The sequence below is a fragment of the Diabrotica virgifera genome, chromosome 2, assembly GCF_917563875.1.
Source record: "Diabrotica virgifera virgifera chromosome 2, PGI_DIABVI_V3a".
In the NCBI taxonomy this organism is placed as follows: domain Eukaryota; kingdom Metazoa; phylum Arthropoda; class Insecta; order Coleoptera; family Chrysomelidae; genus Diabrotica; species Diabrotica virgifera.
The window spans coordinates 200,753,315-200,767,205 of record NC_065444.1 but is presented as its reverse complement, the minus strand read 5'-3'; the positions used below and the strand labels follow the sequence as shown (position 1 = coordinate 200,767,205).

General features: G+C 36.4%; 2 protein-coding genes across 3 annotated transcripts in view; one reads left to right on the top strand and one right to left on the bottom strand.

Annotated features, from left to right (window-relative positions):
* The window catches only part of LOC126880356 (leucine-rich repeat flightless-interacting protein 2), a 188,299-nt gene that overhangs the window by 113,644 nt on the left and 60,764 nt on the right, over positions 1–13,891 (bottom strand). The gene's annotated exons all lie outside the window — the stretch shown is intronic.
* Positions 10,933–13,891, top strand: part of LOC126880352 (acylamino-acid-releasing enzyme-like) — a 123,803-nt gene continuing 120,844 nt past the window's right edge. The window contains exon 1 of the mRNA XM_050644155.1: positions 10,933–11,052. The gene's annotated coding sequence lies outside the window, so the exon portion shown is untranslated. The remainder of the gene's footprint in view (positions 11,053–13,891) is intronic.

Here is a 13,891-nt window from a genome sequence, read left to right as displayed (position 1 = left end):
AGGTAGATTGCCTTGTCGGCATCAATAAAAATAAGTAAAATTTAGACACCACTCCGAAGGATTAACAAGAGGTATTGTCACGTATTGCCATAATATATTCAAAATGCACTTTTAAATATAATATTTAGTTTGATGCCGTTTCCAACAAAGATAAGGTATCGCTTACTTGTATTAGTTTTATGTCCTGTGCTTTTTAAGTTAGTTCAACTGATCTATGTATTAATCATTAGCCGTTTTATTAAATTTCTTTAAACACTTATTTGTCTTAACTAAGTAATCGTTTAGTTATTATCATGAGTTATAAACATTTAAGTGGCATTGAAAAACGAAAAAAGCAAAAATTATGAGAACAGGAACGGCAGGCACAAAATAATCCAATATTATCATATTTTACACCCCACAACACTGCGCAAAAAGGAAGTTCGTCCTCCCATCCTGTTCTTCTTCTTCTTCTACGGCACTACAGCCCCAATTGAACCTTGGCCTCCTTTATTTTTTGCCTCCACCCTTGTTTATCGGTCACTGCTCTTCTCCATAAACGGAGTCCTTAAAATGCTTGTGCATCGCTGCGTCTTCCCAGCGCTTTCTTGGCTTTTCAACCGGTCTCTTTCCCTGCATCTTAGCGTTCAGTGACCTTTTTGGCAGCCTATCCTCTCCCATTCTTATAATATAATATGCGGCCCATTGCAATGTTAGTATTCTAATGAAGTCTGACAGGGGTGTTTCCTTATAAAGTTGATAAAGTTCGTTATTGTATCGAATTCTGAAGATTCCGTTCTCCCTTACAGGTCCTAGTATTCTTCTCAGTACTTTCCTTTTGGCGTCGTAGAGAATATTCGAATGGGCCTTGAGAATAGGACCATACGTATTCTCTCGGACAGTCAGGCAGCACTTAAGGCCATTGCCAGCTGGAGAATTAACTCTAAGCTTGTGCAGGAATGCCGACAGCACCTGGAAACCCTGGCCTACCGAAACCGAGTGGAACTCGGGTGGGTGCCGGGACATACGGGGGTTGAAGGAAACGAAAGAGCCGACTCACTTGCGAGAGAGGGCTCGGCTGTCCCCTTACTGGGCCTGAGCCTGGCCTAGGGGTGACCAAATCGGCTGTCAAAGGAGCCGTTGCTAAATGGATCCTTGCGCAACACACCCGACACTGGAACGATATTTCGGGACAGCGGCACAGCAAGTTAATGATGGGGCGGCCAAACCCCTCGCTAACCGATGAGGCCCTACGACTCGGAAGGAAAAAGCTTAGGGCGGTAACTGGCTTACTAACAGGGCACTGCACCCTAAGAAAACACCTGCACAACATGGGGATCTTTCACGGAGACCCTGTTTGCAGGAAATGTGGGGAGGCAGATGAAACTGACTCACATGTCATATTTGACTGTCCAGCCCAAACCCGATGGCGACTGCAATACGGGGTCGAAAACTCGAACCTAAGTGTCAGAAGTCAGGTAAAGAACCTAATAAAGGGTCTTGTCCTGCTAGCTGGGAGAATGGACCTCTTATAGGTAACAGACGACTTAACTTCAAGTTAAGTAATCCCGAACCCATTGGAGACAAAAACCCAATGATGGTTTAACCCGAGACCGAACGGTGTGCAATAAGCCTACTCAGGCTGCAGCACGGGCCCCATGGCCACCCGGTTCGATCTAACAACCAAAAAAAAAAAACTTTCCTTTCGAATGTGTCGAGTTTGTTTTTGGAGGTTTCTTTCAGGGCCCATACTTCACGCCATGTGGAACTAAACTTACGTGCATAGAAATAGGCCCACCTAAAAATTTGGTCATTTTTGAAGTCTCGTGTTTCCTAAACCTGTTGACCGATTTAAGTGATTTTTTTAATATGTTATAGCCTTATTCGTCAACAATATTGCTGTAATAATATTATTGCTAAATATGTAAGTGTTATTTTATACCGGGTAACAATGATAGTGTGTTTTTTCCTCAAAGTTCGGAACACCCTGTGGAATATTCTAGCGTATATAAAATATTGAAATTAAAACTCAACTGTAGCATTAGGCTTTCTTAACATTTTGCCTTTTGATTCATTCGCTTATGTTGGATAATAAAAAAGTTAGGTATTTTAACAACTAGCAACGTTCTTCATCAATACAGGGTGTTTAAAAATAAGTGCGACAAACTTTAAGGGGAAATTCTGCATGAAAAATAATGACCGTTTCATTTATAAACATATGTCCGCAAATGCTTCGTTTTCGAGATACGGGATGTTGAATTTTTTTTACAAACTGACGATTTATTACTGCTCTAAAACCGGTTGAGATATGCAAATGAAATTTGGTGGGTTTTAAGAGGTAGTTATTGCGCATATTTGACATACAATTAAGAATTTTATATTCACCATTGGCGTGCATACGGGTCATATTACCCGTATGCACGCCAATGGTGAATATACAATTCTTAACTGTATGCCAAAAAATGCGCAATAATTACCTATTGAAACCTACCTAATTTCATTTGTATATCTCGTGCGATTTTAGAGCAATAAATAAATCGTCAGATTGTACGAACAAATTCAACATTCCGTATTTCTGAAACGAAGTATTTGCGAACGTATGATTATAAACCTAACGGTCATTATTTTTTCATGCAGAATTACCCCTTAAAGTTTGTCGCACTTATTTAGAAACACCCTGTATTGCCTCAACAACGTTGATGAAGAACGTTGCTAGTTGTTAAAATACCTAACTTTTTTATTATCCAACATAAGCGAATGAATCAAAAAGGAAAATGTTAAGAAAGCCTAAGGCTACAGTATAGTTTTAATTTCAATATTTTATATACGCTAGAATATTCCACAGGGTGTCCCGAACTTTGAGGAAAAAACACACTATCATTGTTACACCCGGTATAAAATAACACTTACCTGTTTAGCAATAATATTATTACAGCGATATTGTTGAAGAATAAGGCTATAACATAGTAAAAAAATCACTTAAATCGGCCAACAGGTTTAGGAAATACGAGACTTCAAAAATGACCAAATTTTTAGGTGGGCCGATTTCTATGCACGTAAGTTTATATTATTTCTCCTTGTCTGTATCTATATATTTTGTTTTTTTTCTGTGTTAATTTCCAGACCTAGCCTTTTCGTTTGCATTATTAACTCTACGTATGTTTCCTATGCTCCTGTTGATGTTCTACTCATATTAGTATCATCGGTATAAGCGGCCAATTGAACAGTTCTGTTGGTCAGTAGGTTTGCTCGTCCAGTTTGCATTTGCCTAACAGCATACTCGAGTGCCAGGTTAAACAATTACGGTCAGCTTATCTCCCTGCTTCAATCCCTGCGAGATTTTGAAAAAGTCTATCCGGTGGTTTTGTAGGTACTCGTATACATGCCTGAGTTTCATCCATTGTGGCTTTAATGAGTCTAATTAGCTTGTGTGGCCAATAATGCCAATTCAGTCCATATAGAGTATAGTCTGTTCCTTTTGACTGAATCGTATGACTGTATCAAGTCTACAAACATGTTGTGAGCCTCAATGTCGTGTTCCCATGATTTGCTCAAGACCCGCTTGACTGTAAATATTTGATCCATTGTCGATCTTCTCCGTCTGAAACCCGTCTGGTACTCTCCAATAATACTTTCTGCTAGTGGTTGGAGCCGCTTGTTTATAATATACTTACGTGAGGACTTTATATGCTGTACACTGTACATAGTAGAAAAATTCCACAGTAGTATTTGCACTTTAAACAATTAAACAATGTTTAATTATTTAAATATAAATTATTATTATTGTTAATAAAAATTTAAATTTCTGGTGCAACTATATTTCTATTAAATAATTAATACATGTAAAAAAGTTATTATTATTATTACTATTAAATTTTTCTTAAACAAGATCTGGGAAATATTAAACCGTAGAAATGTGAAACCGAAGTTAATCCAAGCAATAAAGAGTATATATTTTATAAATGTACACGTAATAATGTAAGAACGAAAAATCGCTCATCTCTAGAATTCTACACAAGGACAGGTGTAAGACAAGGTGGTGTTCTGAGTCCTTTGTTATTCATCACTCTAATGGACGAAATTGCAAAAGAATGCAGGGGTAAGGTAAAAAGAACTAGGGTAGGGGTGTATAAACTTCAACAAGTTCACGTGTCAGAGGTGATATATGCCGATGACCTGGTAATTGTGGCAAAATCAGAAAAAGACTTGCAAGTGAATGTAAATGTTTGGAATGAAGCCTTTAAAAAATTTGGGATGAAAATAAATATTGAAAAAACAGAAGCTTTAGTAATATCGAAAACTCAAGAAAATATAAATGTAAAGCTGAATAATGAGACCATTACAAAAGTAGAGGACTTCAAGTATTTAGGATCAACAATGAATGGACAAGAAAATATAGAACCAGAAATAAACAGCAGGGTAATGAGTGCAACAAAATTGTACTATGCGCTAAATAAAAGTTTTATTAGGAAGAAAGAAGTAAGCCTGTACAAAAATGAAAGTGTTCCAAACTGTATACGAGCCGGTGCTACTCTACGGTAGTGAAACGTGGACAATGAATGACAATGACAATGACAATGAATTACGTGCGGTATCCGGGGTGACCAGACGTGATCGTATAAGAAATGAAGACATACGTGAAAGGTGCGGTATTGGAAGGACCTTAGACAGACTTGAAACGAAACAGTTATCGTGGTTCGGACATATGACGAGAATGGGTGAAGGTAGAACTGTAAAGAGGGTATGGAAAGCGGCATCCGACAACAAACGAAGAAGAGGCAGGCCAGCAAGAACGTGGAACGCAGATATTGGAAAGGCTTGCGTAAAAAGGAATATTGGGTGGAGAAAAGCTGAAAGACTAGCTACTGACCGAAAGGCATGGAGACGTCTGATTTCTCCACTTACCTCGACACCGTAAGGTACAAGAGGACGGCTTAAGTAAGTACTATTAAATTTTTGTTAGGGGCCCGAAAATTATGTAGTGCCTCGGGCCTGATTTGAAGTAAAATAAGCTCTGATTGTCGGTAAGATGGCACGTTTCAAAGGAATTCAGTAGTCGACCAGACCCGTTCAACTCGGCTCGGGACTAATACGATCAGTGCCGTGGTAATTTTACTATATAGCGGTCTATAACCACGTTGTGTTACGATTTTTATCATTGTATGAATTAACCAACCTAATAACATTTCTACCGCCCACACTGGTGGCGTACTGTCCATATCCTGGATTCGACCGATGTTATCAAAAAGTAAATATTTATCAATTACACAGTAACATGGGGTGACAACTATGTAACACCGGCACAAAATTCCACCATCCGAAATTTTGGATTAAGTTTGACAATTTATAACCTTATTATTTGTGCTCCGATTTTCAAGATTCTTGCACCAGTTTGTAGGTACGTGTATTGGTATCGTTTGGTATGAATCAAGTAACAAAAAATTTTGCTTGCATGGCATTATACAGGGGTGAATTGAAGCGTTGTATTTTCTCCTAACCTTAAAAAATTCTGTGGAAAAATGAAATAGCTGATTTTTTTTCATAGTCCTGTCATATTATCCCGGAGGAATCACTAAAATTTTGTTTTTTGAATTATCCGAATATCTCTTTTCTTGTAAGAGCTGTACCATTTTTTGTAAATTAAAACACTGATTGACTCATAAAATAGAGGTTGAATTGATAAGATTATAATGGCCCGCATGCAGCCCAGATCTCAATCCTATTGAGCATTTATGGGATGAATTAAAAAAAGCTATTCTCCGTCATCCTACGCCTCCAGAAAATTTGCTACAGTTATGGCCCTGGTAGAGGAATATCGGGCTATTTCCCAGGTCTTATTTGATACCAAGAAGTATAAGAATAACAGATCTTTATTTGATACCAAACAGATTGCGAGCAGTCGCTGCGAGAGGTGGACATACCCGCTATTGAATTATTTTGTTGTTAATTTTGTTTTGTTTTGGTAATTTTAGTGCGTTTGATATTTTTACTAAAATAAACTTTCAAAGCAGTGTTTTTATTTACAGCTCTTACAAAAAAAAAGAGATATTCGGATAATTCAAAAAACAAAACCTTAGTAATACCTCTAGGATAATACAAAAGGAGTATGAAATAAAATTACCACGCCAATTTTTCCACAGAATTTTTTAAAGTTAGGAGAAAAAACAACGCTTCCATTCACCCCCGTATAATGCCATCTAAGCAAAAAAAATTTGTTACCGGAATAATAACAAACGACATCAATACATGTAACTACAAACTGATGCAAGAATCTTGAAAATTGGAGTACAAATAATAAAGTTATAGATTGCCAAACTTAATCAAAGAGGACCTCGCACAAACCTTATGGAAAATAGGTCCCAGTGGATTTCGTTCATACTTTGGGAAAATACTCTTTGAAGCATCCTGATAAAAAGTTCATGGGCACAACTCAATCGTATGAAGGATTTTCAAGATATAGAGGCCCAAACTAGGAAAATTATAAGATTTACGGGGTATTTCAATTCCGTGAGTTACTGGTTATTTGGCAACATGTAGAAGTTTGGATTAAGGAAAAGTACTAGTGGTCTAGAATTTTTTCCTGGCTATCCAATGGCGACCTTTACTTTGACCTTGACCTTCAACCGACGTCATCTTCTAGAGTTTCGAGGGTTTTCGGCATTCAATTGATATAAACAGATTACTCATGGGTTTTTGGGATCGCTAAACGCGAATATGCTATCAGAATTGCCCTCGGATGACTTGGTGGCCAGGGCCTCTGCAAGGGACGTCATCTTCTAGTTTCGATGGTTTTCGGCATTTAATTGATGCAAATGAATTACTGGAGGGTTTTTTGAGGTCGCTATACACGAATATGCCACCAGAACCGACTCACGGAGCACCTGATTTCCAAGATCAATGAAAGGGGCTCCTGGAGTTTCGAGGGTCTTTGGTACTACATTAATGCAAACTGATTAGTTATAGGTTTTTGGGGTTGCTGAACACGAATACGTGATCAGCACAGACACAGGAGCACCTGGTGCCTAAGACAGGGTATTTTCTGGAGTTTCGGAGGAATCAAATGGATTAATCTTAGGTTTTTGGGGTTGCCGAACATGCATACTACCGAACATGCATACTGTCGAAACTCCAGAAGAAGACCTGCCTTAGGCACCAGGTGCTCCGTGGGTCGGATCTGATGGCGTATTCACGTTCTGCAGCCCCAAAAACATGTGAGTAATCAGCTTACATTAATTTAGTACCGAAAGCTCTCGAATTTCCAAAGCGTGACGTGCCTTAGGCAACAGGTACTCCGATGTCTGTTCTGATGAGGTATTTGTGTTCAGCAACTCCAAAAACCTATGAGAAATCCGTTTGCATCAATACTACCAAAGACCCTCGAACCTCCAGGAGCCCCTTTCATTGACCTTGGAAACCAGGTGCTCTGGGAGTCGGTTCTGGTGGCATATTCGTATATAGCGACCTCAAAAAACCCTCTAGTAATTCATTTGCATCAATTAAATGCCGAAAACCATCGAAACTCTAGAAGATGACGTCCCTTGCAATGGCCCTGGTCACCACGTCATGCGGATGTCAATTCTGATGGCATATTCGTGTTTTGCGATCCCAAAAACCCATGAGTAATCTGTTTATATCAATTTAATGCCTAAAACCCTCGAAACTCTAGAAGATTACGTCCGTTGAAGGTCAAGGTCAAAGTAAAGGTCGCCATTGGATAGCCAGGAAAAAATCCTAGACTACTAGTACTTTTCCTTGATCCAAACTTCTACGTGTTGCCAAATAACCAGTAACTCACGGAATTTGAATACCCCGTAAATTTTATAATTTTCCGAGTTTGGGCCTCTATATCTTGAAAATCCTTCATACGATTGAGTTGTGCCCATGAGAACTTTTTATCAGGATGCTTCAAAGAGTATTTTCCCAAAGTATGAACGAAATCCACTGGGACCTATTTTCCATAAGGTTTGTGCGGGGTCCTTTTGGGTGGCGGAATGTTGTGCCGGTGAGTGTACCTACCTATATATTTTTCTATCTCTCTTTCCCAACGTTTAAATTGATAAACTGGTTAAGCGCGCCTCAACACACTCCATTGGTCCGGACCTTAAGAATATAAGAAATACGAAAGTAAATTGCTCTAGTAATAAAAATATGAAACAAGTAATTTCTAAATTGTATTAAAAAAATAGTTTATAATCTTTTTTTACAGTAATGATAAGAAACTCTTCTTTCTTCTTCTTTTGTCATCATAACCCTGGATGGGTCTTCCTGTCTGGCTATATCCTTCCATTCAGATCTCTCTTGTGCCCTTCTCCTCCATTGTCTTATATTCATGGTCTTCAGGTCGTTATCCATTGTAATTAATTGTAGCTGATGTAGTTAGTTTTATCTTTGATATTTTATATTACAAAGATATACACACACCCAAACTTATATGGAATCACCTGAAATTTTTTATTATATCGTGCGAATTTATAAAAACGAACATACGAAGTCAAACAATATTCATTTTAAAGCAATTTAATAACAAATACATAACAATTAAATAAAACAATAAAGTATTTAACAAACAAATTGAAATTAGTTGTTTTAAAGTCAATAGCATAAAAAATTTTAATTCAAAACGAATAATGTTTGCATTGTTTTTATTTATTTTTTTTTGTTTTTTTTTGGTAGTCGATGTTATCACCTCCAGTCCTTATGCACGCTTCAGTTTGCGTGGGCACGCTCCTAATCAAATTATCAACATTTTGTTGTGGTAGGTTGCTCCATCCTTCAAGAGCAGCTTTTACTAGCCGTGAGGTGTTTTGTGGATTATCCTGGCGAGCTCTAATTTTTCTTTTAAGCATATCCCACAAATTCTCTATAGGGTTAAGCTCGGGTGAGCAAGCAGGCCATTCCAAACAAGGGACACCTTCTGCTTCAATGATGTCTCTAGTCACTCTAATGGTATGTGGAGATCCATTATCATGCAAGAAAATTAAATTTTCTCCTGTTGCACCTCTCCAGAGCCTGACTACAGGTTATCAACATACCTGTGAGCAGTTTAAGTTGATTGGATGAAAATTAAAGGAGTTTTTTACGGATCACAATTCCTCTCCAGAACATTAAACTTCCTCTTGTATATATGTGAACAGATCTGACAGTTTTCGTTCTTGCTTGTCTTCCCCGACCTCTAAGTACAAGATTTCGTGGGTCATCTGATTGTACACAAATCCTGACTTTGGTGAAGACACCAATTTACGCGATCAGTCTTGTGCTGCCGGGATAACTCGGGAACCCATAACTGTCTCCTGCTGTATACTTCTTGGCACGAACTCTTCTTCTTATCGTTTCAACTGAAAGAGTTACACCTGTAGCTTCCAAAAGCTGCCTTTGGAGCTGCAGGTGAGAAATGGTTGGGTGTCTTCCGGCTGAATGGACAATTAAACGATCGTGGCGAGCCGTTATTATTTTTTGGCGACTTTCCCTTGCTTTATTTTTGAGCTTTCCTAGTCCTGTTACCTAGCATAGGTTTTGAACAGAACGCCCTGTGTTACGTCTAGCTCTACAGCTATGTCCCTCTGAGAACATTACTTGCTCCTCAAGACCAATAATCTTTCCCCGTTGTAAGTTCTATAGCCTCATATGACGCATATTTTCGTTTTTGGACGCAAAAGTTAGTTGTAGTTATTTTCGTTCAATTTGTAACTCAAGCAGCAAATAACCTATACCGTACCGAGCTGTACTATCTGAGTGTCATAGATTTGTTTATTTTCAATAAAATCCTTTATTCTTCGCAACAATAACAAGTTTTTCAAAAGAAATAAATATTACTTTGAAATACATGGTGATTCCATATAAGTTTGGGTGTGTGTATATTATGTGATGGATAAGAAAACTCTATTATTATCTAATTAGTTATTAATATTAATTAAAAGTTTAAAAGTAAATATACCTTGTATATTATTATATAATTTATCTATTAACGGTATTATTTATATTAGGTGAGGTTAGGAATTGTCAACGACTAGTCGCCGACAGGTACCCGCAAACGCAACTAATAGGACATGTTCTAATTTGTGTAACATTTTTTGTTAACAGATTTTATTTCTGTTTTACATTGTGACAAAACTTAGGATACCATTTTCTTATAATATCATTTTATAGTACAGTCTAAAACAGACTTAATCCAAAATTTTGTTCTGAAGCTATTTAAATAGTGATTTACTATGGAATCTCTAACGCGAGAATTTTACTGTCACCGTTGCATTTGGTTGTCTTTTTAAAGACAGATCACATGCTATCATTTTTTATTTTTTTTGTGACGGATATTCTTGAGTTGGGGTTGATTTCATGTAATCGAATGAACTATCTTTCAGTAAAGTCGTCCCAGGAACGCAACTCATAAATATTGGCAATATCATTTTAAAGTCTTCTACTTTAAAATGTATAATATATGTCTGAATTGCCGATATAAATGAGTCAGATTAAATAAATTATTAAAAGAATTTTTTACTAAGCAACAACATTTTTGTTTAATTTAGTAGTATTTTGTATTTTGACAACGACACTCGATTTGGGCGTCGAAACGTTAATAAAATTATTTTTTCAATTTAATTGTGGCTTATTTCCCATGTAAATAGTCAATTAATCCAAAATAGTTCGTGAAATATACTATAAATGAGATTAGCAAAAAATTTACAAAAACACGCCGGTTTCTGTTTAGTCTCAGATTGATGATTAAAACACAAGAAAAAATAGAAAAAGGTAGATAAAACTACGTTCATAGAAATAAAGCATTGTGTATAAAACCGGCAATATAATAGCATAGGTTTCAACTAGGTTCAAAATTTGTTTAAACAAACCATTGAAATATCAACGTTTTTTCCTTATCTATAATAAGAGATATTGAATTGTATTACATGCGTTTGTAAAAGATTTTTTAATAATAATGACAATGTTATCTTCTTATTTAAACATTTTAATACATGATAGCCTGCATATCACTTGATTTATAAAGTAAGTCAGTTCTGTCAGTGCGCTTTGGTTGAATGAAAGTCCCAATTTCGAATAAGTGAATTTTTCTATACTGCTGTAAGTATTCATTATTACAAGTAGCATCTTTTTATTTAGCACCTATCATGTTTCCTACATCTTGACCGCTATGATCGGTGTTCCGACTCTGGAATCGTGATGTACCGGGTGTCCCAATAAGAATGGCTCTCGGCCATATCTCAGGAACCGTTTATAGTAGAGCTTTGAAATAAAAAATTTTATAACAAAAGTTGCCTCAGGAAAAGCCTGGAAATTATTTTCATAATTGTGGGACCACCGCTAGAGGGCGTAATTGAATATCAAAAATTAAAAAATCTAAATTTTACAAAATTTTCCTAATGAAGGGGCACTGGAAATCCGATCGTCGTATTCTTCATAAAATTCTACGCATATTTGATTTGACAAGTTTAGGTCTACCTTTGGAAATAAGAGGTGGGGGTGAGTGGGAACCTTGTTATGAAAAACTGGCTGTGAGTCCGGTTCTGCTTAATCAAATTTTGCAAACTTGGTCTTGTTGAAGACAGATCTTTTTCGTCAATGTAAAAATTATGATTTCGAACCAACTTACTGAGTAATATGCCAGCTAGAAGGCGTTATTTAATTTTTTTCAGAAATCTAGTGTTCCTTGGAAAATATTAAATACAAACATGCATTTTTAATACCATATTACAAAATTAGACAAAATTAGCAACAGAATAGCGAAAACCGCATGTTAATAAATACCTTTTTTCTATCTCGAGATATCTTACAAAACGTGTAAATTTAAAAACATAACTCATAAATTCATTAAAAGTAGTGTGCTATGGAAACAACAAAGAAACATTTTCCAGCTGTCAACGTATATTAGGTCTTTTCAACGCTTCTCATTTGTTTCGAGCCTCGTTCATATCTCGTATATTAATATTATACACGGATTATACGGCATATGACAGAGGCTCGAAACAAATGAGAAGCGTTGAAAAGCCCTATTACAAAGAAATAAAAACAACTATTTAGTGATGACATAAACTTTCATTTTTTTGCTTATCATTTTCGTTGCAAACATTTACTCTTTCAAGAGTAGATTGAACAGCAGTCTCAATTTCTGCTCTCGATATGCTTTGAATGGCGTTTAGTATTCTCTGGATAATGTATTCTAGAGTAGTGTATGATGGGCAACAATTTGAATATTTAGGTCGTCACTAAGTAGTTCTTTTTGTTCTGTGTTATATTTATTTTAATAGTATTGTTTCTCTTTGTATTGTTGTTTTAATTAATTATATTTTTATACGTTGACATCTGGAAAATGTTATTTTGTTTTTTTCCACAGCACACTACTTTTCATTAACTTAGTTTACCGGTGATAGTAACAGTTATGTATAAAATTTACACGTTTCTCGAGATATCTTGAGATAGAAAAAAGGTATCGACATGCGGTTTTCGCTATTCTATTGATAATTTAATCTAATTTTATAAAGTATGATTAAAAATGCATACTTGTATTTAATATTTTCAAAAGAAAACTAGATTTCTGAAAAAAATTCAATAACGCCTCCCAGCTGGCTTATTATTAGGATGGTTCAAAATTATCACGCTTACATTGAAGAAAAAGATCTGTCTTCAACAAGATCCAGTTTTCAAAATTTGATTTAGCAGAACCGGACTTACAGCCATTTTTTCATAACAAGGTTCCCACTCACACCCACCTCTTATTTGCAAAGGTAGAGTTAAACTTGTTAAATCAAATATGCGCAGAATTTGATGAAGAATACAATAATCGGATTTCCAGTGCCCCTTCATTAGGAAAATTTTGTAAAATTTAGATTTTTTTATTTTTGATATTCAATTACGCCCTCTAGCGGTGGACCCACAATTATGAAAATAATTTCCAGGCTTTTCCTGAGGCAACTTTTGTTATAAATTTTTTTATTTCAAAGCTCTACTATAAACGGTTCCTGAGATATGGCCGAGAGCCATTCTTATTGGGACACCCGGTACAACATCATACTGAAATTTCCCTGAAACGATGTAGATGAGTTTAATTATTCTATTGTTTCTACATAGAATATGTTGCCTGGGTATACGGAAATCATTTAAACTTTCAAAAACTTTACATTGAAGTGATTTTGTTCAGAACGAACGTTTTCGGAGTTATAAGACCATCTTCAGTGAACTGTGAAGTATGTAGGTACTATATAACGTCATCACCAAGCAGTGGGTGGGTATAATATGACACAATTATGTGACCCGACTGTTTGCAACTCCCGGCCTAACAGACGCCGAAGATATTTAATCCGATAACCAACGAGAATGGTTCCCTTTATTCTCGTTGGAACTTTACCGCGCTGAGCAGATGGGACGTGAATTGTAAATTGTAGAATTCCCTCATCTTCCTTAGTCTCAGCATCCGTATGGCTTGCAAATTGTAGAAGCCTCGGAGGTGTAACCAGAGAAGGTTCCCATTGTTTTCATTCTGGTGGGATGTAGAATAGCATTATGTTGTTTTATATGCCATTAGAGTGAAAACTTAGTCTTTTGCTAGCAGTTGCCGCTAGGGCATCTATGCCATTTCGTTCGTTGCAATCCGGGACTGCACGCTGGGGTTTGTTTTGGTTGGATCGGGGAGAGCAGCATATGTGCCTCCTGATGAGAAACTAATAAGTTTCGAAACCGGTAGAGGTGCTTGCTGCACTCTCTGATTGGACTAGGATATGGTTCGGCTGTATTTTCGTTTTGCAACGAAATTGAAAATGGTTAAGTATTCATTTTTATTATTTAATTGTTATCGCTTAATATTTACAACGCAAAAAAGTAATTAAATTGTAATCGATTTTTTAAAGATTTTGCTAATCATTTTGACGTTCTATTGATGAAATATTAATTTCTTACTTCGGATACT